Source organism: Peromyscus leucopus, chromosome X (genome assembly GCF_004664715.2).
Source record: "Peromyscus leucopus breed LL Stock chromosome X, UCI_PerLeu_2.1, whole genome shotgun sequence".
Classification (NCBI taxonomy): domain Eukaryota; kingdom Metazoa; phylum Chordata; class Mammalia; order Rodentia; family Cricetidae; genus Peromyscus; species Peromyscus leucopus.
In genome coordinates, this window is record NC_051083.1 from 116,268,455 (window position 1) to 116,287,306 (window position 18,852).

The 18,852-nt window shown below is 39.2% G+C and overlaps 1 pseudogene; it reads left to right on the forward strand.

Moving 5' to 3' along the window:
- The first annotated feature begins 9,071 nt into the window (after window positions 1-9,071).
- Window positions 9,072-9,605, forward strand: LOC114705286 (annotated as a pseudogene).
- The last annotated feature ends 9,247 nt before the right edge of the window (window positions 9,606-18,852 follow it).

Here is an 18,852-nt window from a genome sequence, read left to right on the forward strand (position 1 = left end):
CCTGGCCCCCACTGGACTACAGCTTCTATGCGCTGACCCTGAGGAAATAGTTCTGAGTAGATTTTTGCCTCAGTGATGCTGGCCTCAGCCCCAGCTGACCAGTGTCAATTGTCCAAGCAAAACAAAGTTTTCATTTTGGCTGTGCTATTCTCCTGTTAATCACAGCTGCTGACTCTTCAGCTCTAGCTGATCAGACACCATGGATTCTTAATACAAAATTTCCCAATATCTTCATTTCTGTGATCCTTATTATAATCACTCACTTCCCATCTTTCCTTCTCCCCACTTTAGGTAAAAAAAAAAAATAGTCCCAGATACAAGCCCCACTGAGTCTGCCAGTGGAGACATTTAGGAAAGTGAGGAGCTAGGAACACCACTTCCGCCGGGTGATCCATAAGCTAAGTTCCATCATTTATGAGCTGAAGTCAAAATCCTAACAACTGTCATGGCCGGGACTTCACTATGATATCTTCTCTTCACTTCCATGGCACTCCTTATGACATCATAACAATGGGCAGAGTTGGCAGTAACACCGTGTCTGGGATTCTATACCATTTAACTGGAGTCACCTATTTTCATTGTAGAAGCATGCTGATAAAGGCAATGAAGGAGACACCCCTGTGAGGAAAAGGTAGTGAATTCATGTGTGATATCTTCCCAGGTCTTCTCACATGAAAACGCCCACCTTCATTACTTAAAACTGCCTTCCACTTTAGCTAGTTGGCTTACCTTGTTTGTTGCCAGAGCCTTATACAGGACCCAAGCATAAAGCCGTTTTCCGCAAATATTTGTCAAAAGAATGGATCAATCAAAGCAGTTTAGCTAGAGTTTGCACAAAGAACAATTCTTTGGGACCTTGTACAGCAGGAGACAGAGAACAGGGAAGGCTGCTGTCCTTAGGTCATCATGCGAAGTGTTTCTGCCCTCACACTCCCCTTTGTTGGTCTGCAATCACAACAGGATGCACCTGTGCAGACATGGGAACTCCAATGGGTAGATGAGAAAGCTGATACCCAACCCCTGTTAATTAAAAAGCCTTTGCCAATGGAGTTGTCTTCTGACACAAAGTGCCCTGCGTCCTGATAGCTTTAACATCCACAGGCTTCAAGAACATACAATGAACAGTCTCAGGATTATCCACTAATCCTGGACCTAGTAAAGGAAACCAGATCTGTCCATAGCCGTCTACTTGACTGTTATTTATCATGTCAGGACCAAAAATTAAACTGATGTACAGCCAGATGGCCAAGGAACCAAAGCACGCTTTTTGTACAGATTTGTTAGTGAAAATGAAATTTAATACTTTTTGGCTCAAATTTCCTCTGGTTATGCACTCCTTGATTCTACTTATCTCTGAATCTACAGACAAGTAATTGCACCAATAATCATGCTAGAACCTTCAATATGATCCGCTCAATAAATCACACCAAAGTTTGCAAACATCAAAGGGAAGTTACAGTTTCAAAGAACTTTCTAATTTACCCAATGCAATAGACTGAAGAGAAGACAAATGGAGGAAACAGGGAGGAGGGAGGACATTTCCTTGAGTCTTACTTAGAAGTCATCTAGGTAGTTCACCTTTCCTCTCCTGTGCCTATTAGTTTGGAGCTGACTTCTGACCCCCACTAAAAAGCCTTACTTACCATAAGGATAAAGACAGCTTGCCATAGCCAACCAAAACACATTCTCACCCCACTATTGCCCGATTGGGATGGTTAGCCTAGAAAAATCTCTTGAAATAATAGAACAGATCAGAGTTGGTCTCTGGCCTAAGAGGGGTCTCTTTAGTTGTCTCTTGCTCTACTAAATGATTTGGGCATCCAGTCATGAACAATATGGACTCCAAAGCTGCCTGGTTAGTATGAGCTTTCAATTGAGGGGTGAGTGTGCTCCCTGGTGACCAAAGCCTGAACTGCATCCCAGGGGAGGAGACCCAGAGAAGTTCAATCCTGCTGAAGAACTCCCCTCACTATGTGGCAGCTTTGTTTCCCAGGGCAGAGAGACAAGGGCAGAGGGGATATTTAAAAGAGCTTTAGAGGAAGACTCTAAATTCTGCATCCAGTCTTACTCATTTTCCTGTTGAAAATTAGGAACTCTTTAGTAAAAGCATCGCTGGAGCTCCATTAGGGCACATGTATGACAAAGAGAAGCTACTAATGGCACTTAATGATGGGAAAGTGGATTGCTCCGAATATTACTTATTTAATAAAAAGTAATGGCTGTGCCACAGCAGCCAGGAGAGTAATGCTAAGTGGCCTCTTCACATATGTGCTCCTTTTAGTGCTAGCCTTTGTCAGAGCATACATGCTTGAGAGATTCAACAAAAATGACTCATCCTCATCTGGTAACAACTACAAAATGTACCCTGAAATTGCTTGCAATCCATTTCTCCAACACTCCATGGTTTGTCCAACTAATTCTCTTAGTGTTCAACTTGGAGACCATTGGTGCAATGGAAACAGACCAAAGAGTAAAAGAGTCTATTTTTTTTCTCCTACACCAAAGTTTCACTAAGCAGACTGATATCAGTGATGACAACTGTCCTTTATTCAAGAGGCTTAAGGGACAGTTCTTGCAACTCTGGGTTTTAGTACTCTTGAGTTTCTGTTTGGCTAAAAGTAGAAAGGTGATATCACGAAGGAACACTCCTGAAACATGGCATCAACTGGCTGATTAAAGGCAAAAGCCCATTGTTAGTTTGTTGGCATCTAGATTTCTTCAGCTTGCCAACAATCATTTCACCCTATCATTCTCCTTGCCTAGAAAGTACTTGACAGCTGCTACCTTTTTGTTCCTTTTTATTAGATTATTCATGTATTCATCACATGCCATTCCCCATTCTGTGTGTGAACAGTTACTTTGCCAGAATTCTTTACTTCATTCACGGTATGATTAACAAAGTGTGCCTGAACTAGTCCTTCCTAAAATGATGTCCTGTCTTTCTACAGTCACTATGACCATCACAAACCACAAATTTCCTTCTTCCTCCCTCCCTCCCTCCTCCCTCCCTCCCTCCCTCCCTCCCTCCCTCCATCCCTCCCTCCCTCCCTCCATTTCTCTCTCTTTCCACCTTTTTAAGAGATAGGTATTTTTGCATTCCTGCAAACACCTTCATGTCCCACCTTCGCATCTTGATCTCCTTTCTATCTTTTAGCAGAGGACTGCTGTGTCATTCTTGTCTTTGCTAACTTTGTTTCATTGTGGTACTAAGTTGCTAAAAATACTATAATTACTGATCTCTTTAAAGACTGTGAAATGAATTAAGACTGCAATTCAAACAAAAGTGATTCCAAGTGAAGAAGTACAGTTGGAATTAAAGCAATAAGGAAATACATAATTATTCAAAACCTAATAAAATGTATCATGCTTGGTTTGGGAAATTTCTTATGCATTCTGTAGGAATCGACTTTCATGATAGGTCAGCCTGTATTCTCAAAAAGGAGAACTAAGCTCAGATATTAGTTCATTATTCACTTGTTTTTCCATATAAGTGTGTAAAGGCCCTGTTATATCACTGACCACACTATCTTCCTCTAGGTTTATGTACAAGACTGACTGTTATTCCTTTAATACACTGTCCATATTTTATTCAACTCAGTGTTTACAGCTCCTAGCACAATGCCTTATTCACTAGGAGTTCAATAATCATATATTGAATAAATGCACAATTTCTACACATTATTCAACAGAAAATGGAAATAATGTTTTGATTGCTGTCAAGGGAGATGAGTAAAGCCATCAGCCACTGGTGTCATTACATGTTGATACCATTTTTTCCAGGGCTCAATTTATATCAAAAGCTATTAAATGTTACCAAGCTCACACCCAGTAAATTTACTGCTATTAATTTCTCCTAAGGCACTAGCTCAAAAGAAGAAAAATAGATAATACACAAATACATTAAAATGGTACAATAGGCAGACTTTTGAAATCTGATTGGCAGAATAGTATGCAGATATTGCAAATTATAGATAAAAATAGTACAACAAAAGGAGTATCTATGAAACATTGAAAAGGTTCAAAGGAGAATTCAGCATTGTACTTCCTATTACTCCAACTAAAAAAATCCTATGAGCATAGAAATAAAGATTATGAAAGGGTGAGGGGAAATGAGTTATATTTGCCTCATAGAAGTTGAAAATGTCTTTCTAAAACATTTCCTTTGGTAAAGTTATGACATTATGTTCATAAGTATTTATGTACTTTGGCTTTTGCTTTGTTATGGATGAGCTTGCTGTCACGTGCAAGTGTTCTATCATGGAGCTACACTGCTAGCCCCTAATACATAGTTTTGAACCAAGTTACAAGGCCATGTTTCAAAAACAGATTGCATTCCTGAGACTCCTCTATAAATTGGATGTCTGTTACATAGAAATATTGTAGACTGTGTTTCTAGATAGCCTTAAACTATATCAAGTTGTCCTACAGTTAACCAAAATATAACCAAATACTGAGTTTTCAATAAGAGACTAGAATAATATCACATTGTAGCAATCGAATATAAAACAGTTAGACTTTTCTACTTTTTTTTTATATTTGTGGCATTTAAAAAATAAGAAAGTTAAAGTTAGTGAAGATTAAAAAAGGTAGAAAGGAATTTTTGTTGGGATTCTGAAAGTGTTTTTGGACTTGTTTCAAAGTCTTTATCAGATTAGAGCATTGGCTTATTGTGGAATTTTTGTATCATAATTTATGAATTCCTCTGTGGTTGGACTGCATTCCTTTTTATTACTATTACCCATTTTCACATGATTTTTCTTTTTATTTTGGTGCACAAATGAGATGAGAATAGAGAAGGCCAGAAAAGAAACTCTCATGAGGTAAGTTCAAAGCTAAGGAAGAACTATGTAAAAGCGGCTTGAAGCAGATGCGTCCAAGAGTGCAGAAAAAGACAGAAATAAAATGTTATAAAAACAAAGACAAGTTCATTTTGGTGGTTTCTTGACAGACACTCTTACCATAAAAACATTAAACTAAACTAAAAAGTTTGAATTAAATATTCAAAACATCTTCAGTCATATCAGAATGGACAAAAAGTTTCTAGTTAACAGGCCAAACTGTGAGCAAAGATTAGACCTCAGCCCTAGATCTAGCTGAGGGGTTACTGTTCTACTGAACTATGAGGATGCTTATTGAACCTGGAGAAATCACCATTCCAATGTCCATGGCCTGCTGAGGTGTGTGTGATAGAAGATTAAGCACAGAGTCACCCAAGGTGGGGTAGCTAATGCTGCTTCTATAATTATAGTTCCTTATAGGGTTAAAAGAATAAAAGAAAACTAATTAATATGGTAATCCAAAATTAATATGGTAACCCAAATAGCTAACTACTTGTCTTAGGGGAAGAATAGGTGAAGTTCCTGTTCTGAAGTTTAGTAATTGGCCAAGAGAATAAGGATACAGTTGAATATTTTTGATAGCTTAGCATGCGTGTTGCCATTTCAAAGCTAACTATGATGAGAACAATCTGCGGCTAGCTAAAGAGGGAAGTGGGGTGATAAATCAAATCCATCTAAACTCATTATGAGAGAAGCACAGAACAAGTGGCACAAATGGAAAGACCACAGCTCGGGCAATAGAAAGCACAAAATAATACAGGGCATAGAAATCCAAATAGATTGTGAAGTACGTGAAATATAAGTGGACTAAAAGCTTCAGCTAACAAGAAAGACACTCAGAGTAGATTAGTCAAAAAGGCCAACTCAGTGTTGTTTATAGCAGAGCCATCAAAATGATAAAGGTTAAAGTAAAAATGTAGACATAATGTATGCCATGAACATGCTAAGGAAATGAAATGTAATTTAGCCAAGTTAGTGACTATTAAAATATTGTTAAAGATGATTACTGCATAATAACTATAATCTTAGAAATGCTTTAAATTGGTATTCACTGATGCCATAGTCTCTAAAATGTGCAAGCAAATAGTCTACAAAAAGAATAGAAAAGCCCAACAGTAGTAGGAATTTTTTAAAAGCCCTCGATAATTCAGAGAACAGGTAAAAATAAGAATATGAAATATTTAAATGATAGATTTCAAAAATTGTAAAAAGATAAAGGCCTTGATTCTTAACAACTACAAATACATATTTTCCCAAACACAGATGATAGAACTTTTTATAAGATTCATCCTTCAACAATTTTCAGTCTTCAGAACCACATAGTTTCTTTACAAACTAAAAATAGAAAACAAAATAAATATTAAAAATTATACAGAAACAAAAGGTTTTATTTAGAGATATATGTATATATAAATACACATATGCATTCAATATAATTGATGAAATAAAGGCCATGAACTTGAAGGAGAGTGAGGAGGAGTACATAGGATCATTTGGAGGGAGGAAAGAGAAGGGAGAAACAATGTAATTAAATTACAATCTCAAAAATAAAAAACCTCACAGATCAGAAATAAAAAAGACATGTATTTTCAAACTTTATGGAAGTTCCATACTCTTGAGAAATTTTTCGTGAGATAAATTATTTTTATAATATTTATTTTTAAAAAAAATTATTAAGCCACTCTAACAGTCAAACTTCATGATCTGTAATATGGGGCTGGTACCTCTGGGATACTGGGCATCCTGGGATAATTTATACCATAGCTTGGCATGAGATTAGGATGTAACAAATAATAGTGATGATGTAAATATTAATTTCCTACTTTCTCCATCTTCTTCCTTCTTTACTTAGAAGTACATGAGTGGTGATCAGTATACAATATTCCAGGTATGGTGACTTAAGCATTTCATCCCAGAATTTTGGTGGTAGAAGCAGGAAGCTCATGAGTTCCAGTTCAGGCTACATGGTGATTCAATCTCTCAAGGAAGGAATGAAAGAAAGAAAAGAATTAAAGGAAGACTAAGAGGAAAGACAAGAAAGTAGTATTTAAATATATGGTAAGAGACTAGGTGAATTACTGAAATATTCCTCTCTCTTAGAAATTCACCAGTAACCGGACTCAGCATGTAGAACCTCTTGAACACTGGTGCCATGGTCTATCACCTTGAATGCTGCAAACTCGGCCTTCTGGTTGATTGACATTAGTGTGGCTACCCAACTCTTAGCTTCCTTTGACTTTAGGGTCAACAGAAGGGAACTCATTGAAGTTCACCAACTTGGTTTCCACAGTACTGTATTAGAGAAGCTGGGATGGAAGAGAAGTGTAGAGTGGCAGCAGCAACTGTAGCAGCAGGAAGAGGCAGCAGCAGTTTGACACTGGGTGAGTTAGGGTGATCATCTCCAGCTCTGTGCTAAGTGCCCATTGTCAGGGTAGGCTGCATAGATAAGCAGGCACTCAGCAGTTTTCTAGCTGACTCAGATCATGCTCAGTTTGTGTCTGGGTGCAGGCTAAGCTGATGTCAGTAGTGGAGCTTGTGGCTTTATACTAATTCGAGTGTGTCCCATGGGTCATAAAAAGAACAGCTACTTTATCTGCCACAGAGGAATGGCAGCAATTAAGGCAATCATACTGTCATGTCTGATACTACTGGAACTGAGGAGGACTGTTTCTAGACAAAGCTACCCCGAACTTTATCTTTGTAATGAGACTATGGGGAGTCCATTAGATACCATTTCCGTTCCCTTATTGTGTTCATTGTGTGTAATTGTTTCATTGGATTCTTCATAAGCATGACATCTTCAAATGTAAAGAGAAAAAGGACTACTGTAGGATAATGCTTTTGTACACTGGTTTAATAAAACGCTGATTGGCCAGTAGCCGGGCAGAATGTATAGGCCAGATAAGCAGGCAAGGAGAATTCTGGGAAAAGGAAGGCTGAGTCAGGAGATGCTGCCAGCCGCTGCTAGGAGAAACAAGATGTAAAGTACCTGTAAGCCATGAGCCACATGGCAAAGTATAGAGTTATAGAAATGGGTTAAATTAAGATACAAGAACTAGATTACAAGAAGCCTGCCATGGCCATAGTTTAAAAATAATATTAGCCTGTGTATGTTTATTTGGGTCCGAGCAGCTGCGGAACCAGGTGAGAGAGATTTGTCCTGACTGCAGGTCAGGCAGGACACAGGAAAACTTTCAACTACAAAGGACAAACACTTTTTTTCTAATCCTAGTTTCCTGCCAGTTAGATACAAAAGACTATACGACACCTGCTGTATTCTTGGCTACAAATTTTCTGGCATGTGAATTCATACCAGATCCCTTATCCAACTCTATTCCATCCAGTACCACTTGCCCACCTTGCAGAAATTGCCTGGGCTAGGGAGGATCACTTACAAGTAAGCAAGTGGATTAGGAAAAGCCTGAGAATGTGGTGATATTATGTTCCCCAAAATATTGTGCACCCTAATAAACTTATCTGGGGTCAGAGAACAGAACAGTCACTAGATATAGAGGCCAGAAAATGGTGGCATACACACCTTTAATCCTAGCATTCCAGAGGTAGAGATCTGCCTGGATCTCTGTGAGTTCAAGGCCACACTGGAAACAGCCAGGTATGGTAACAAGAGCCTTTAATCCCAGGAAGTAATGGCAGAAAGCAGAAAGCAGAAAGGTACTAAAGCATAAAAACCAGGAACTAGCCTGGTTAAGCTTTTAGGCTTTTAGCAGCAGTTCAGCTGAGACTCATTCTGGATGAGAACTGAGAGGGTTCCAGTCTGAGGAAACAGGATCAGCTGAGGAATTGGCAAGGTAAGGTGGCTGTGGCTTGCTCTGCTTCTCTGATCTTCCAGCATTCACCCCAATACCTGGCTTCAAGTTTGATTTTATTAATAAGACTCTTTAAGATTCAGGCTACATCTGGCACCCAACATGGGGCATGAACCCACAACCCTGAGATTAAGAGTCTCATGCTCTACAGACTGAGCTAGCCTGGCAGCTGAGAAAGAATTGGCCTTGGTAAAAAAGAAAGTACATGAAGGACACATGGATCATATCAATCCAAAGCTGGCTTGCATTTTGGTTGTTTTACCCTCTAGGCATTCTCCTACAGGAATTTTAATGCAGAGGGAAGATATTATATTGGAATGGATATTTTACCAAATAAACAGAATAAAAAATTAAAAACTTGTGGTCAGATCCCAGCAGCAGCTGCAGCGGCGGCTCAGTTCTTCTGTAGCTCTCCCTTTCTCCTTTTCGCTTCTGGAAACATGGCCTCTGGTGTGGCTGTCTCCGATGGTGTCATCAAGGTGTTCAATGACATGAAAGTATGCAAGTCTTCAATGCCAGAAGAAGTGAAGAAACGTAAGAAGGCATTGCTCTTCTGCCTGAGTGAGGACAAGAAGAACATCATCCTGGAGGAGGGCAAGGAGATCCTGGTAGGAGATGTGGGGCAGACTGTGGACGACCCCTATACCCTTTTGTCAAGATGCTGCCAGACAAGGACTGCCTCTGTGCTCTCTATGATGCAACCTACGAGACCTAGGAGAGCAAGAAGGAGGACCTGGTGTTCATCTTGTAGGCCCCTGAGAGTGCACCCCTTAAGAGCAAAATGATCTATGCCAGTTCCAAGGATGCCATCAAGAAGAAGCTGACAGGAATCAGGCATGAGTTGCAAGCCAACTGCTACGAGGAAGTCAAGGACCGCTACACCCTCGCAGAAAAACTAGGTGGCAGCGCTGTGATCTCTCTGGAGGGCAAGCCTTTGTGAGCCACCTCCAGCCCCCTTCCTGGAGCATCTAGTAGCCCCAGACCTGCTCATGGGTGTTACAGGCTTCCTCTTCTCTGCCAGACAGGAGAGGCTGGGGGGATCCCAGCAGGGGGAGGGTAACCCCTTCACCCCAGTTGCCAAATGTCTCCCCCACCCCCTGGACCATCCTCCTCCCTCCACCCTGACGCTTCTGGCCTTCCCAAACTGCTTTTATCTTCTGATTCCTCTTGGGTTGAAGCAGACCAAGTCCCTTCCCAGGCACCTAGTTTGGGAAGAGCCTTCTTTTTTTTTAAGACACCCGTACTCTTCATCCCCTTCATCCCCCCCCATCCCATGCTACCAACTTCTAACCACAATAGTGACTCTGTGCTTGTCTGTTTAGTTCTGTGTGTAAATGAAATGTGGAAATGACCCTCCCTGAGCCAGCTGGTTGCCTCCCCTTCCCCTTGTTTTTGGCCACTCATGGAAGCAGGACCAGTAAGGGACCTTCAATTTAAAAAAAATACAAAAAAAAAAAAAACAATGAAAAGGCTAAAAAAATTAAAAACTTATGTGGAAAAAAATCTCTGACTTGATTTGGAAAGGAAAATTGAGACTTTGTCAATTAGCAGGAATAGACCCAGCAGAAATTGTCGTACCTTTAACTAAGGAGGACATTGAAAAATTATGGGCAGAAAGTGAACCTTGGCAAAGAGCTTGCAGTAATTTTTTGGGAGAAATTAACAGCACATATCCCAAAAGCGATAGAATTGAACTTATAAAGAGAGCTGATTGGATTTTGCCTCGAACTGTATGGGTAAAAACCATATCTGGAGTTCGTACATTTTATACAGATGCAAACAAACAAGGAAAGGCAGGTTACAAATCAGAAAATTTAAGTAAAGTGGTTCAAAGTCCTTATAATTCAGTTCAAAAATCGGAATTGTATGCTATTCTGTTGGTATTAATGGATTTTTCAGGACCTCTCAACATACTTCCTGACTCTCAGTATGCTGAAAGAGTGGTATTACATATTGAGACTGCAGAATTTATCCCTGATGAGTCAGAATTAACTTCACTATTTATTCAGCTACAAGATACAATCAGGAAAAGGAGTCATCCTTTATAAATAACTCACATCAGATCCCATATGGTTCTGCCAGGCCCTCTAGCACAAGGTAATGATGAGATTGATAAATTATTGACAGGAAATGTGCTGGAGGCCTCAGAATTTCATTTAAAAAATCATGTCAATAGTAAAGGTTTAAAAAAGGATTTTCTGTAATCTGGCAACAAGCCAGGGAAATTGTAAGGAAATGTCCTATTTGTTCCTTTTACAATCAGACACCATTACCAGCAGGATGTAGCCCAAAGGGTACTCAGAGGAATGAAATCTAGCAGATGGATGTGTTTCACTTTGCAGAATTTGGAAAATTGAAATATGTACACCATACCATTGATGCTTATTCAGGATTTCAATGGGCAACTGCTCTGAGTTCTGAAAAAGCTGATTCTGTAGTCAGTCACTTGCTAGAAGTTATGGCTATCATGGATATACCTGCATAAATTAAAACTGACAATACTCCATCATATGTCTCTGTTAAAATGAAACAGTTTTTTGCTTATTACAATATAAAGTATATTACAGGTATACCACATAATCCTGCAGGCCAAGCAGTTATAGAAAGATCAAACAGAACTCTAAAGGATATGCTAAATTAACAGAAAGGGGTAACAAAACTCCCCAGAAATAGACTGCATAATGCTCTATTAACTTTGAATTTTCTCAATGCTAATGAGAAAGGAACAACAGCTGCAGAGAGACATTGGATAATAGAAAAACCTACAGAATTAAATCAGCCTATATACTTTAAGGATGTGCTGACCTCAGAATGGAAACCAGGATATGTGTTACTTGGAAATGAGATTTTGCTTTTGTTTCTACAGGAGAAGAAAAGCTGTGGATACCATTAAAACTGATAAAGGTTTAATTTGAACAAGAGAGACCTCTTAATTAGAAGAGGTGATAGTTCATCAGCCAGCATGACCATCCAATTTAAACCAACTTATACTATTAACACATGCCTTTTCATTTAATCAGATATAACTTGCCAAAAGGGAACCTCCCCAAAATTAGTCTTGGGGAAAGGTTTTTGTTTTTGTCTTTTAGGAGAATGAAGGCTAAGGAATCTGAATAACATTGGACAAATGAGACATCTGAAGAAAAAGGACAAATCATCTAGAAAAAATGTCCCAAGGAAAAGAGTAAAATGGCCTATTGATATATCATCTATAAAATGCCATAAGTCTTCCTAAATGTTTGTTTCTGCTCTTCTCTAAAGACATTTAGCACTATTGGTCTTCTTGTAGTCCCAGTTCAATTAAAATGTAAAGCTGGCTTTGGAGTTGGAGAATGGCTCTACCCTTCTTTAAACTCAAGCATGTTGTTAAAAGGAAAATACAAACTTCCTGTATTATGCCAGAAGAAAGAGCCATCTTCTGATATGGGACAGGAGAAAGAGCAAATTAATTAAGGGACTATTCTATTACTACTCAATTCTTTGATTCTATTCTGATTCTTTAAACTTTTCTTGAAGTATGAATTTTGTAACAAAATTTACAAGATTTATATATATATATTATATATATTATATATATATACATATTAAACTTTGTTGAGATATTAATTGTAGCAGGAATCTTAAAGGTACTTATTAATAAAATCAAACCCGAGGCGAGTTATTGAGGTCCATGCTGATAGATCAGAGAGACAGAACAAGCCACAGCTATCTCACCTCACTGGATCCTCAGCTGGTCTTGTCTCCTCAGACTGGAGGCCTCTGAGTCCTCATCCGGAATGGGTCTCAGCTGAATTACTGCTCAAAAGCCTGAATGCTTAACCAGCCACATGCTTAACCAGCCAAAAGCCTCTAGTTTCTGGTCCTCACGCCTTATATATCTTTTTGCTTTCTACCACCACTCCCTGGGATTAAAGGCTGGCTTTCTGGGATTAAAGGCGTGTGTCACCATGCTTGGCTATTTCCAATGTGGCCTTGAACTCACAGAGATCCAGAGGGATTTCTATCTCTGGAATGCTAGGATTAAAGGTGTGAGTGCCACCATTTTCTAGCCTTTGTATCTAGTGGCTGTCTGTTCTCTGACCCCCAGATAAATTTATTAGAGTACACAATATTTTGGGGAACACAATACCACCACAATTAATGGTCATCTAGAGTACTAACTAATTCTAGAAAAAAAGGCTTCAATTAACTGCCTATACATGTCTTTCTGTTTGAGTCTCTACCAGTTTTCCACAGGAAATCATGGCCAGGCCTAACATCAACTGAAGTCTCCAAGGAAGAAGATGGGGCCCCACAACAACAGTAATTCCATGTGGACAATAATAATACCACTAAGCTGACAATCATCATATACAGATCAGCTTTGGACAACAAACTACTCAGGAATTTTAAGATGCCTAGCTGAGATGATCCAGTTTCAAAGACTACTTGAATAAGGACTTGAGATAAGCCCTGAACTTTGGCATTATGCTCAATCTGGACAACAAAGGATATCTACCTTTCCTAGAATTTGACAATTAACCCAAAATTTTTCTTTTCAGAATAAAGATACCTTCATCCATATTCAGCAGGAAGCAATTTTAAGAATACAACGCCCCCATTCCCAAAGAGGTGGTGTGGGATGGGTGGTTTTTTTTTTTTTTTTTTTTTTTTTTTTTGTCTTTTAATGGGTTTTGGGTCTGGGATAATTTTCATTGTTTAGGAGGGTTGGTTACAAGTTGTTGTTAAAGGTTAGGAAAAGGGCTAAGGAAAGGAGATTAGATTTAAGATTCCTGTTTAAAAAAAAATGCAGGGACTGGACAACAAAAGATACAACTAACTCTCTTAGGACTTGACAATTAACCCCAAAATTTTCTTTTCAGGATCCCCTAAAAATGTCTTCACTCCCAGAAAGCAGGAAGTAATTTTAAGAAAATGACACCCACATTCCCAAGTGGTGGGATGGTAGGTTTCTGGTTGTTTAATGAGTTATGGATATTGTCATTGTTTATGATGCTTGGTTATAAGTTGTTAATTGTTAATGGTCAGGAAAAAAAGCTGAACAAGGAGATTAGATTCAGATTTTTTGTTTAAAAAAAGAAAAAGAAAAAGAGAATATAGATATGAGGTAGACCATTGAATCTACTCTGAGAAAAAAGATAAAGAAATAGTAGGACAAATGGGTAGATCATTGAATCTACTCTAAAAAGAAAAAGGGGAAGATATAAAAATGACAAAAGGTAGATTATTGAATCTATTATGAAAAGAAAAAAGATAGACTATGGATATGATAAAAAGGCCAATTATTGAATCTACTTTTAAAAAGGAACTACTTGTTTTACATAGGATAAGTAAAGAATTTTTTTTTGTCTGAGTTTATCCAATGTTAATGGACTAAGCATCATTAATGTAATTCCTGACTGTATATATTGTATATACTTATTGGATATAGTTTTTCTTGTATTAGTTATAACCTTTTTAAATTTTAGACAAAAAAAGGGTAAATGTGGTGATATTATGTTCCCCAAAATATTGTGCACCCTAATAAACTTATCCGGGGTCAGAGAACAGAACAGTCACTAGATACAGAGGCCAGAAAATGGTGTCACACAGGCCTTTAATCCTATCACTTTGGAGACAGAAATCCATCCGGATCTCTGTGAGTTTAAAGCCACATTGAAAATAGCCAGCCATGGTGACTCACACCTTTAATCCCAGGAAGTGAGCTTTTAATCCCAGGAAGTAATGGCAGAAAGCAGAAAGGTACAAAAGGCATGAAAACCAGGAACTTGTCTGGTTAAGCTTTTAGGCTTTTAACAGCAGTTCAGCTGAGATTCACTCTGGATGAGGACTCAGAGACTTTCAGTCTGAGGAAACAGGATCAGCTGAGAAACTGGCGAGGTGAGGTGGCTGTGGCTTGTTCTACTTCTCTGATCTTCCAGCATTCACCCCAATACCTGGCTTCAGGTTTGATTTTATTAATAAGACTCTTTAAGATTCGGGATACATGAGGTCCTGACATAGACACATCATTGGCAGAAGTAAAGCTGGCTTGAGGGCATTCCAGGTGTGCTGATCCTTATAGCTAAGAATAGAAGTTGTAAAATCAGATTCATTTGACTTTGATTGCTACTACTAATTAGTTATTTGACCTTCTGCAACTCTACTGCCCTGGGAAAAAGAAACACAATGAACTCCATAAACTCCCATACAGCATGATCTATGTGTGGAGCTTAGCATAGTACCTAGAATAAATTGTTTGATAAATATTAGCTCATAATATTATTATCAATAGAACCATTGCTATTATTGATGGCAGTAGTTTGGCCAAAAACAGGCTGACTCATGCTACATATCTTTAGGGTCACCAGTAAAGTCGGCCTTGGAGTTTCATAGACCATAAGAGATAGAGAACATTTATAATTTTAAATGCTTTTCTTTACTACATAGCCTTAACCTTCAGTTTCCAAGAGGTGGGTTTAATTTAGCTAGGCCTAATATCTCCTGCCAAGTACAGGTTGACCAGCATCCAGAGTGTTTCAGGACTGCTATGGGTGATGTCCTGCTACTGTGATTCTATGTAGCTGGCAGACAGACATATACAGCAGGCTCTGATCTGGGCCCCTTGTATGCTCCTACTGTTAGTGTTGATCCTGCAAAAGTCCCAAGATAGGGTAACACATAGAAGGATTTCAGTGATGGAAAAAAATGTGAGAGAAATAGGGCTAGAACCTGACATTGGGAATGGTCTCAGGCTGCCATGGAAGCCTGACCAAATTAGTCTAGGAGGAAATTCAATCTTGGCAGAGGATCTCTGAACATAACATGGAATGAGGTCTGTGAGGTCCATTCTGTGCTTCACAGTTAGAGATCTGCTATGTATGGTAACACAGATATTGACATAGATGTGTAAAAGACAAAAACAGTGACAGTTAGAAATAACATTTGTCCTAGTTGCTTTTCAGTTGCTGTGATAAAATACTGTGGCTACAAGCAACTTAAGGAAGGAAGTTTGTTTTCACTTATGCTTCCAGAGGACTAGGAGGTAATGGCAGAGGAGGCAGGTCCACAGGAGGCTGGAGCAGGAAGCTGAGAGAACAAAGTGGGGCTACACATCCTCACAATCTTCCCCTTCCTCCAGGAAGGCAGCACCTCCTAGAGGCTCTCTAACTCCTCCAAACACCAACTGGGGACTAACATTGAAATACATGAGCCTACCAGGGATGTTCTCATTGAAACCACTGCCATATTATACAATTTTCAGTGTTCTGTTCTGCAAGATGCTTGTTTGGTTTCCTTTTATTTTATTGTGTGGTACTGGGGATTAAACCCAGGATCTCACATGTAGTAGGCAAGTGCTCTACCACTGAGCTACATTCCCAGCCCTCTTCATACATTTCATTTTGAGACGGGGCCTCAGAAATTTGCAGAGGCTGGCCTTGAACTCACTCTGTAGTGCAGGCTGGCCTTGGACCTATCATTCTCCCATCTTAGACTCCTATATGGCTAGGATCGCAGTCATGCGACACTTTACTGAGGCTGCAGCTGGGCTTGGATAGCATCCTTTTTCAAAGCTGGCTAGATGCAGTATCTCCAAGGCTCTAGCACAAACTCACCAGTATCCTGGGGCACTTCCCCCTATTCCTTCTCATCAAGATCTGTGGTTATACAATCAGAATATATTGACAGCTATGAAAATTAGGTTATATTACAACTTAATGGCATGAAAAAGTGTTCAAGCTGTGTTTTTAATTGAAAAAAAAACACATTTTAGGCCCTGTATTTATAGTATAATTTCCATTTTGTAAAAAAATTATATATGCATAAGGAAAATTTACAAAGATAAATGCAGAAATATTAACAATGGATGTTTAATGTTTTAAACTTGCAATGCTTTTCTATTTTTCAAATGTATTACTTTTGAGATATTATTCCCAATACTTTGGAGGTATTTTCCATTTCAAAATTCCGAGCCAAAGACTGAAGCATGATTATTGCTGGCTTGGTCTCTCTGAGAAAGAATGAAATGGTGAAGTGGCTTCTCAAGACTGGTTACTATTTGAGACTTAGGACTTGCAAGTGGAGCACTTGCCTCACATCTGCATGGCCCTGGGTTACTTCCCAGCACTGCTCTCCACAAATAAATAAGACCACGCTCACTACTTCAATCACCTTATTAGTGGCCCCTTTCCTCCCTCTGCTGGAGGTTAAACCCAGGGCTTAGTGTACTATAGGCAAGCCTTATCCTGTAGAACTAGACTCCCAGTCTAAGCTGCTAGTCTCTTGCCTGGCTTCTGACCATTGAGAATTAAATTACTGCCTCCCTACCAAGGTCGCCATAACTCTCTAGTGTCTGGATCCCTTACCTGACTTAACTATGAGTGTCCATTAGATTGTTCCCTTTTGGATTCAGTAGTAGTAATAAGGTTATTAATATATTTCATCTACTTCCCCTGTTTCCCAAAGACAGTAATAATAACTAAGATTTTTTTGTTTTGTTTTGTTTTTTGAGACAGGTTTTACCTGTGTAGCCCTGGCTGTCTCAGAACTCACTCTATAGACCATGCTAGCCTCAATCTCAGAGATCCACCTGCCTCTGCCTCCCAGGTGCTGGGATTAAAGGCATGCACCACCACCACCTGCTCAATAGCTAAGATTAATTGAGTGCTTACTACATGCTAGACCCTGTCCTGTGTGCCTGAAATGTATTGACTCATTTAATTCTCTCAATAACTCTATAGGATTGAAAACATAGTTTTCCATATACATAAGAGATGAGGAAACTATTGCAACAGAGACATAAATGAAGTATATCGTGCTCACACACAGCCGATGAGTGGGAACACCAGGATGCTTGCCTACCTTTGTTTGGAATATTGATTTCTTGTTGTTTCTTGGTCTTAAATCCAAATGGTTATCTCTGTCAACCACCACTGGCCTATGTTCAACTATAAAATATCTATATGTGTTCCTTCTCCAATCAAGGAGCCACAGAAGTATTCACCTATGACTTTGGTCAAGTTGTTTCAATTTTCTGAGCCTTAATATACCAATTTGAAAAGAACACCGGTATTCCTTGGCAGAGTTCTTAACAATTGAATGTAATATGTTACAGGAGCCACCTAATAGCAAATCCCTGCATATGGAAAGCAGTAGTCGAAAAGGAAATGGAAATGCTCACCTGCACTTAATGTAAAAGATGGACTTAGGATCTGAGCACATTGAAACATTCCTTTGCAGAAATGAAGAAAGAACAATGTTGTGTTCAGAGGGGCATCTTCCATGACTTAGACATTTGAAGTTGTAGACAGTGAAGGAACTACATGACTGTGAACTCCAGGGTACTTCTGAAGAGCAAAGGAGATTCCAAACAAAGAGGAGACTAGGAACATGACTCTGGACAAACACTAGAAGAAGTAATATACATACAGAATTATAAAGAGCAAACGGAGGTAAGCAAGAAGTCATGTTAGGGTCTTACCAATGGAGCAAACGGTGTGCACAAACACCCACGGACAACAATGCCATCCTCTTTCTACTCCTTGTCCCTAGTCTTTAAATACTTGCTGAATGCTAAATGCTTCTTATATGTCATTTCAAATCTCTGTAAGGTAAATGTCACTATGGTCATTACACAGATAAGGAAACTGAGACAAAGGCTCAGTGGAGCCATACAAATGCCACTGATGACCATGCATTCCTACCTCAAGACACAAATGCATAGTACTACATGCAAACCCTCCCTGCAAATGAGAAAAGCTACACTGAGTTTGGAGAACTGAAGACTGTCCAATGCCTCTGGTGGGCATCTGGGATGGTGAAGAGAAAATGAATAAGCAAGATGCAAGTCACACAAGCCTTTGAATGCTGTGCAATTCTCCTAAAGGAATTGGGAACAATGGAAGTATTTGTGATGATGGAAAGGCATTAATTGGTTCTGTACTGTTGAATATCTATTTGACAGCAGCATATGTATTGAATTAGGTCAAAATTGGATGTGAGATGAGGCTGGAGAGATAGATCAGCGGATACGAGTACTTACTCCTCTTCCAAAGGACATGGGTTCGATTCCCAGCACTTGCATGGCAGCTCAAAAGCACCTGTCACTCCAGTTCCACAGGATCTGACACTGGCCTCTGAGGGAACAAGTACACACATGCAGGCAGGCACACATAAAAAACATTTAAAAATAAATCAAGTACCAAAGA